At 37.0% G+C, this 9976-nt stretch overlaps 1 pseudogene; it reads left to right on the top strand.

Annotated features, from left to right (window-relative positions):
- Window positions 1–9073: 9073 nt before the first annotated feature.
- LOC145131436 (receptor-like serine/threonine-protein kinase NCRK pseudogene) lies at window positions 9074–9710 on the top strand (annotated as a pseudogene).
- Window positions 9711–9976: the final 266 nt, after the last annotated feature.

The raw sequence follows: 9976 nt of genomic DNA, 5'->3' as shown, positions 1-9976 counted from the left end.
CGTGTGTGGTTAACCAGCACACTAAAAGGCACTAATAAAGAGTAGCAATGGGTATCTCATAATTGTCATTTTGATGGAGCGTGTGTGGTTTACCAGCACATCAATAGTTAATGATAAAGACAATGAGGTTACCAAGCACATTTGCATGGTTATTCACATCTTGTTTGTGATCCTCGGCATCCCAGTCACAAATAGAAGAGCATAATCTGAGAATAAAACATGCCATTGAATAGTTTCAATGTATCTCAAAAGAATTAGGAATTTCACTTCGTTTGTTTCGTCTAATGGTGGAATTGGTGAATCGTCATTCACCTACCTTTATGAAATTTGCACTTGGATCTCGGCATCCCATTTCTAAGTTGTGAATCTTCATAGTTGGATCCTAACCTTGATATTATATCTTTGGGTTATTCTATTAAGGTATCTTGAAATCTAACTAAAACTTTCTTTCTTTTCAGATGTCTACTCCTGGAAACACTTCTGCTTCGTCCTCCTCCAACCAAAACTTCTCTTTGCTCAATATATGCTCCAAAGTCGTTATGGATGGCTCAAACTATAACGATTGGATGCGCAACATCAAGATGGCTCTTCGTTTCGAGAACAAAGAATATGTTCTTGAAAAGGAGCTCAAAGAGCTTGATGAGAATGAAGCTACTCCTGAAGATCTTGCTGCCTACAAGAAACATTACGATGATGCTACCAAAGTGGCATGCATCATGGTGGCAACTATGTCCCCAGAACTGCAGAGGTACTATGAGGACTACTGGCCTTTCGAGATGAACAAGGACCTTATGGAAAAGTACCATAAGCGAGCTCGTCAAGAAAAGTTCGAAGTAGTCAAGTCACTCATGGCTTGCAAGATGAAAGATGGGGAGTCAGTTGTGTCACATGTGCAAAGAATGCAACGCTACATAGAGCGTTTGGTCAAGCTCAATATTCACCTTGATGAGGAATTGGCCATTGACATGGTCTTGAACTCACTTCCTGAATGTTATGGTCAGTTTATTCTAACTTACCATTTGAACAATACTGAGCAGACCTTGGCCCAATTGCACAACTTGTTGCAGACAGCTGAGGCAGGGATGAAAGGTAAAAGTATACCCTCCACACCTGCTAGTGCCCCTGTTTTGGCTATTGGACAGGGAAAGGGGAAAAAGAGGAAAGGTCCTCCCAAGCAAAACTGGAAGAGCAAGGCTCAAGCTGGGTCATCTAGTAATGGCCCAAAGGCTAAGCCCAATGGTTCCACTCCCCATGTTTCTGATCCAAAAGAGGCAGTTTGCTTTTACTGCAACCAAAAGGGGCATTGGAAGAGATCTTGCCCACAGTATCTGCAAGATATCAAGGATGGCAAAGTGAAGCCATCTTCGGCAGGTATTTACACTATTTCTGCTAATAACTCATTATCTTCTCGTTCATGGGTCCTTGATACAGGATGTGGTTTTCATATCTGTTCTGATTTACAGGGTCTAAAGGAAAGTGAGGAGATAGAGCGAGGAAGGATAAACCTGATCATGGGAAACAGAAAGTCTTCACCAGTAACCAAGATCGGAGTTTATCAGCTTCTGCTTAGTAATGATGTTAGATTAGATTTAATAAATTGTTGCTATTCGTCTGAGATGACGAGAAACATTATTTCATTTCATGCATTGTTCAGACAAGGTTTTACATATTCTTTTAATGATTTGAATGGTTCAATTTCTGTTTATAAGAATGGTGTTTTTATGTTTGAAGCTTTGCCTTGTAATGGTGTGTATGAAACAGTGACTTGTGTTGATAGCCTAGGAAATAGTGTGCTTAATATTGACTTGTCTAATAGTGTAGACAAGGCATGCTTGTGGCATTGTCGTCTTGGACACATTAACAAGAAACGCATAGCCCAACTCCAAAAGGATGGAGTGTTGGAATCATTTGACCTAAAGTCAGATGATATGTGTGAGTCTTGTCTTTTGGGAAAGATGACAAAATCACCATTCACAGGGTCTTGTGAAAGAGGTGAAGGTCTGTTGGATCTCATACACACGGATGTGTGTGGACCCTTCAGATCAACTACAAGAGATGCTAATCGATTCTATGTGACCTTCACTGACGATTATAGCAGATATGGATATATCTACTTGATCAAGCATAAGTCAGAAACTTTTGAAAAGTTCAAAGAGTTTAAGCATGAAGTCGAAAATCAATTGGGCAGAAAGATAAAGATACTTAGATCCGATAGAGGCGGGGAGTATCTTAGTATCGAGTTTAACGACTATCTGAAAGAATGTGGGATAGTCTCACAATTGACTCCTCCTAGGACACCACAGTTAAATGGTGTAGCTGAGAGGCGCAATCGAACCTTGTTAGACATGGTTCGTTCTATGATGAGTCGGGCTTCGCTTCCTATTCACTTCTGGGGGTATGCCTTAGAGACAGCCGCCCACATCCTCAATCTTGTCCCTACAAAGAAGGTTGCCAAAACACCTCACGAAATGTGGACAGGGAAAGTTCCCTCGTTAGCACATATTAAAGTCTGGGGTTGTGAAGCTTTCGTAAGACGAGAGACTCACGACAAGCTAGCAGCTAGAAGTGAGAAATGTGTTTTCATTGGTTACCCAAAGCAGTCTTTTGGATATTTGTTCTACAGGCCTAGTGAGAACGTGGTCTTTGTAGCACGAAGAGGAGTCTTTCTTGAAAGAGAGCTCATATTCAAAGAGGACAGTGGGAGCACTATTGACCTTGAAGAAATTCAAGAGTCAGCCAATGAAGGAACCTTAGATGACACTAGCACTCAACCAGAGGAAACAGTTCCTGTTGAACCAATTGATAACTCATTACCTCTTAGAAGATCCACTAGGGTGAGTGTGCCACCTGAGTTGTATGGTTTTCATATTACTTCAGATGGTGACACATTCATAAGTGACAGAACACTGGTAAACTTAGATGAACCAGTCACTTATAAGGAAGCAATGGCAGGCCCAGAGGCTTCCAAGTGGAAAGAGGCAATGGACAGCGAGATTAAGTCCATGTATGACAACCAAGTTTGGAATTTGGTTGATAGTGCACCAGGTCGCAAGACAGTTGGGTGCAAATGGATCTTCAAGAAGAAGACAGACATGGATGGGAATGTGCATACATTCAAGGCTCGACTGGTTGCAAAAGGTTTTACTCAAACCCCAGGGGTTGACTATGATGAGACTTTTTCGCCAGTGGCTAAGATTAAATCTATTAGGATATTGCTCGCCATAGCTGCCTTTCATGATTATGAAATCTGGCAGATGGATGTCAAAACTGCTTTCCTTAATGGGAAGTTGGCTGAAGATGTTTACATGAGTCAGCCAGAGGGTTTTGTTGATGCAAAGTTTCCCAATAAAGTGTGCAAGCTTGAGAAATCCATTTATGGATTGAAACAAGCATCTCGCAGTTGGAATCTTTGCTTCCATGAGAAAGTCAAAGAGTTTGGTTTCTCTAGAAGTGAAGATGAGTTTTGTGTGTATATCAAGGCTAGTGGGAGTATAGTAACTTTTCTGGTGTTATATGTCGATGACATATTACTCATTGGTAACGACGTTCCAACCTTGAAAGAGGTTAAGTCTTGGCTTGGAAAGTGTTTTGCAATGAAAGACCTTGGAGAAGCTGCCTATATTCTTGGGATTAGAATATTGAGAGATAGAAAGAAGAGACTAATTGGACTTAGTCAGAGCACATACTTGGATAAGGTACTAAAGAGGTTTAGTATGGAAAATTCCAAGAAGGGAGAGCTACCTATCCAGAGCAATACCAAATTGAGTAAGACTCAATGCCCGAGTACAGATGTTGAAATAGATGACATAAGTCGTGTACCTTATGCTTCCGCTGTCGGATCGATCATGTACGCTATGACATGTACTCGCCCTGATGTGGCATTTGCTTTGAGCATGGTTAGTCGCTATCAGGGAAACCCAGGTAGAGCTCATTGGATAGCAGTTAAGAATATACTCAAGTATTTGCGAAGGACAAAGGACTGGGTTCTTGTGCTTGGTGGCAGTGATACTTTGAGAGTAGATGGTTACAGTGATGCCAGCTTTCAGACGGATAGAGATAACTTTCGTTCTCAGTCAGGCTGGGTATTTTTACTGAATGGAGGAGCAGTTACTTGGAAGAGTTCCAAGCAAAATACGGTGGCTGATTCTACTTGTGAATCAGAGTACATTGCAGCAAGTGAAGCGTCGAAAGAAGCAGCTTGGTTGAGGAACTTCATCGGGGATCTCGGAGTTGTTCCAACCATCCAGGAGCCTATGGAACTGTTCTGCGATAATGAAGGAGCGGTTGCCTTGACAAAGGAACCGAGAGATCATGGTAAGACCAGACATATCGACAGAAAGTACCATTTCATTAGACATAGAGTTGAAGAAGGCCATCTTATAGTAAAGAGGGTGTCATCTGAAGATAACCCAGCAGATCCCCTCACAAAGGGTCTGAGTAGGGCTAAGCATATTCAGCATGCTCGGAGCATAGGACTGAAAGATGATATTAGTTTTAGTAGTTAGATTAGTTTTTGAAACTTGTAACAAAGTAAATGTAATTGACTTTTGGTGATTAAATAATAAAGTATTATTTATAAGTTTGGCTACTACCTTTTGTCAATTGTTTATTACTGTGTTTCATATTTTGCATGTTTTACTTCCTGAATAATGAGATTATTCAAACTCCACAGTCGCTCGTACTCTTGGAAGTAAGTAGTGAATTAAGACTGTCATGAATTGGATTGCAGATTGTCTAAGGATAGACATGGCAATAGAATTGCTGCAATGTTCATGAGTACTCAGAAATTGAGATTTGAGTATTGGATAAACCCACGCTCAGAGTATTACTTCATGGAATTCATCACGAGTAATACTGAGACGATAATATGTTATAATCTTGAAACGAAGATATATGAGTTGTAATTTACAAGTCGGTTGTGCATTGGTGATACGAAAACGCATCAGTAACTTGGTGTTATAAAACGTATTGTCATGCATAATTTGATGAGTAAAAGATACAAGCATATGAGTCAACGTTTATTCGTTCCTTTTGCCCTAACAGGAAAAGCGATATCTGTGGGCCCCTCGATGATTTGGTGTTGACTTATGTGCTGGGCCCAGCCAGGACTAAATTGATGTGTTCGATTAGAAGTCCTACATCATCACAAATCAGGAATCGGGAAACATAGATTCTGGACAAACAGATTGATTACATTCCATGTCTTTTGTCTGGGGATATCAAGCAGAACGAAGGGTTATATGATCACTTATCTTAGGACACGTAACTGACTGGGTCAGAGTTCGGCAGCAGCTTTTTGGAAGCTACAATTTGCTGGTCAAATTTAGAAGGCATACTAGCAATTATAGTTACAGACTTATCCAAGTGGGAGACTGTTGGATTAGGTGTCTAAGCCCATAACTATAATTGGTATGTACTTGAATTGACAGCAGCACAGTCCTTTTGGGTTGCCCTCAACCTAGCAACTGGACAAGGAAATTATGAAAGGAGAGATATTAATTTATAAGATTAATAAATTAATATTTATATAAATGATTTATTAATATGTTAATGGATTAATATATTAATTAGAAATCATTATGTTTAATTAATTGTTAGCCAGAAATTAATCAGAATTGATTTTGGGGTTAAAAGAATTAATTATAAGGTGCAGGGACTAGTTTGCAATTATCTAATAGTTGAGTGGAAGGCTCTAGAACCCCCTTGGAAGAGGGTGGACGAAATCTTTAGGGGAAACCCTAATAATTTCGTCCATAGGGGCTTGGATAAGGCCCTTGGGTTTGCTTAGGCCCTAAGCAAAGGATAACTAGGGTTTCCCTTAAACCCTAGATCCCTCAGCTATATAAGGAGCCTCCTGGTTCATGTTTTTGGACACTCTTTCTTTTGAAGAAACCCTAAGGCCGAGATTTTGCATACTCCCTCTCTCTCTCTTCTACTTTCCTTCTTGCTAGTTTGGGTGTGACTCCATTAGAGGCATTACACTTGTGGTGCTAAAGCTTCCAAGAAGATCAAGATCAAGATCAAGGGAATATCAATTGTTTGCTATAACAATTGAAAGGTATGTAAACCCTAAACCCTAGTTTACTATTTTCGAAAATAGCCTCTCTCCTCTAGGGTTCTTGTATTGCAATTCAAAGTTGTATGTTCAATAGTTAAAACATAGATCCAAAGTAGGTTGCATGTGAACTTAGGAATTGTTTTTCTAGTTTATTTGTTTTACCTAAAACCCATCATGTATAACATTCAATGCCAAGTGACAAGTACGCCCAACAAATAAAATAAATGTATCTACTATTTATAGATTGAATACATATCAAGTGCAAGTACGCCCCAACAAATCAAATAAATGTATTTACTATTTATAGAATGAATCTATACCCTTTGTATCGTCACCTTATTTATTTAATAAGATACTGGTGTGAGAAAAATCTCACATACAAGAAAATATGGAAAATATGCTTTCAAGTTGGTTGTCTACACACGCAAAATTCATCCGGGATTCGTACATTATGCCCATTCATTCACGGCCTACCGATGACAATAAGGACTTTTGCTCTCTCCCCGTGATCGACTTGGAGACTGCACTTTTTAGGATCGCCAAAATGCGGCTCAACAAGTGATTGAAGCAAGTAAAAGTTTTAGATGTTTTCAGGTTAGATAAATATTATCTATCACCAACAATTCATTTACTTGAATAAACCCAATTGGGTGTTTGATGACTATTTTTCTTAGATGCACACACAAACCGTGTTTGAGAGCATTCTCAGACCCGACCACTGTTGGAGAGGTCCACAACATGGCAAAACATTTTTGAGGATAATTTATTAGCCTTTTTCAGTAACATTTATATATATATATATATATATATATATATATATATATATATATATATATATATATATATATATATATATATATATTTGTTCCTCGTTGTACGTATTATATTTTTATTAATAATGTTACTACAAATCTGAAACTAGTTGATCAACCATGGAGTCGAAGATAAAACACTCAGAGACACAATGGAAGTTGGGAAAGAGTTTTTCAGCCTTCCATATGAGGATAAGGCGAGCCTTTATTCGGATGATATAAACAAAGAATGTAGGCTTTTCACTAGCGTTTCCTCCTTCAAAAGCCTTTGGCCGAAAAAGCCAGCTAATTATCTGTAAATTACTTTTTATTCCTCGTATGTGATTTTTGTTGAAAAAACTAATTTCGAATGTCAATTTTGAAATTATTTATATGATATAGAATAATAAAGTATAACTAAACTTGCCATTTTTTATCCAAAATATATAACTAAACCTATACACTTACAAATAAGACTACTTCATTAAAAAACTAACAATCGACCATTACAACTTCATATTACCATCAACTGATAATGTATGATTATTTCTAACAAATCTTTTCTAATAAATGAAAGTTTTTTTTGCCACTTGTCAAATTCTCATTTAATTTACCAAATGTCATTGTTTGGTTATTTTAAATTAATTTTTTTCGCATGTCATTTTATGAGTTTTCCTACTTTATTAATTTTCACATAATATTTTAATGTAATAATTGCAATAAATATAATAATAAATGGATATCAGTTTCAATAATAAACATACCTTTTAATTTCAAAATTCCTAAAATTAAAGCTTATTAATTTCTTCTCTTTATTTAAATTATTTGTTTAAATTTAAAAGATAAAAAACATTTCCATTATAATATTTCATTATTTTTCTTATTTTCTAATAAATTCAAAGCTCTCAAATTCGATGTTGGTTACTCCTAGTTTCCATTGTCTTTTACAATATGTTTTCCTTTTTCTGTTGGTGATGTGATTTAATGAATGATAAATTTTGATGAAATATTACAGTGAAAAATAGTACTATTGCAACATAGATACATGGCTACATTTTTATCGCTAAAAGTTACGTACAGGTGTAACATCTTCTATATATTACAATCCAAAGTATTCCAAACTATAGATCCAAGATTGTAGTTAAGGTATAATAAAATGTATTACATTTTTATGTTACTGAATACTACAAATATTTTTTTGTTGCAACACCTAATTCTTCGTCATAATTATATATATATATATATATATATATATATATATATATATATATATATATATATATATATATATATATATATATATATAGAGAGAGAGAGAGCTAGGTTCATTTGTTTAAACTAAGTATTGTGTTATTGTATGTATAAATGTAGGTCAATCAAAATTAAATAAAAAATTAAATAATTAAATAAATAAATAAGGGTAATTTAGTAATTTGTTTAGTAACTTCCAAAATTAATCCCTATAATCATGGTAGACTTTTAACCTAATCTCTCTTGTTTAAATCTCGTTCCCCTTTTTTATCTAAAATGCCGATCTAATCTCTCCTGTTTAAATCTCGTTGCACTCTTTTATCTAAAACGCCGATTTGCAAAGGAAAGGGGATGCGAGTAGCAGCAGGTGGGGTGAGATCATAAGAGAGCGATGGGTGAGACCAGAAGAGGGTCCGACGATAGGTGGGGCTTCGGTGGCATTGGCTCGACGGAAGAAGAAGAGGTGGGTGCGGGTTCTTTTAGGTCTGCTTCTATCTCTCTTATTCTCCCGCGTTTTAGTATTTTGTGAAGAAGCGTGATTGAATCGTTTCGTTGCAGATCAATGCTTTCGACCTCCAATCTCCACCGCCGCCAGCATTCCGATCAGGTAATGAATTTCCTTTCAAAAATGTCGATTTCCAATTAAGATACGATCGCCGAAAGTCCAATTTCCAATCTCATGAACAATTTCGATTTTTGCCTCCGAAAGAATTCAATTTCAGATTCGCTGTTGGTGGGATTGTTCGCATCAAGACAACAGTTTACAAGACCCAAAAATTTGATTTTTAAACCTCCGATTCTGATTTGAACTCCCGATCGAGCCTAGAACATGAACGCTAGTACTTCGATTTCAATTCGTACGACCGATTTCCGATTGCGAATTTGGGAAATTCCTAGAACTCCAATCGATTTCAACTTACAGGATTGAAATCCAACTTCAATTTCATGAACAGCTTCAATTCTTGCTTTATGAATGATATCAGTTTCGCTTGTGTATCTTGACGCGAGAGACGAACTTTGGCATCTTGATTTGGCAAGTTCGTTTCAAATCTAATCAATTGATTATGGAGCGAAAGTGGATATCAGGTTCGTTCCTTCGCTGGAAGTAACATTTTTAACAGAGGTAATAATTAATAATTAATTAAATATACAAATGCAAAATAGTTTTTTTAATAAAAAAAGTTCAATTTATGTTCAGATTGAACTGCTGTCAAGACTCCATCACTGCCATGTGGTGCCATTACTTGGGTACTGTTTAGAATACCAATACCACACAAAACAGCCTGAAATGCTTTTGGTGTTTGAATACATGCCAAATGGCAACCTGAGAGAGTGTCTGGATGGGGTTTTACAAAAATGTCTAGACTGGGGGGCCCGCATTGCAGTAGCCATTGGAGCTGCTAGAGGGTTGGAATATCTTTATGAAGCAGCTGCACCAAGAATCTTGCATAGAGATGTTAAATCCACTAACATTCTATTGGATGAAAACTGGAGAGCAAAGGTGGGAATTGGGAATAATAATTTTTAATATCACATTTGTGAATGTTATTAAGTTTTGATTTTGTTGGTAGATTACTGATCTCGGAATGGCTAAGAGTTTGGTGAAATGATTAACATATGGTATATATCACTTCATTGAACAGAAAAATCCAGCAGGAGTACAGAAGCTCATAGGTGGTCAACAGTTGATCTTGACCACCCTCAGATCATAAACATACAGAACTATAGGTATCCTTAACTCATAATTATTCCCCCTTTTTGACTTTCGACTTATGATTTTTAATAAGTATTTACTTATTTTCGATCCTTGAATTCTTGAGCCAGCATTTTTTCAGCTACATGGAACGTAGGAGGAAAATCCCCTTCCAACAAAATG

The sequence above is a fragment of the Lactuca virosa genome, chromosome 8 (assembly GCF_052849685.1).
Source record: "Lactuca virosa cultivar CGN04683 chromosome 8, Lactuca_virosa_CGN04683_v6, whole genome shotgun sequence".
Taxonomy (NCBI): Eukaryota; Viridiplantae; Streptophyta; class Magnoliopsida; order Asterales; family Asteraceae; genus Lactuca; species Lactuca virosa.
Note: the sequence above shows the minus strand (reverse complement) of the source record. Positions and strands in the feature narration are given on the sequence as shown.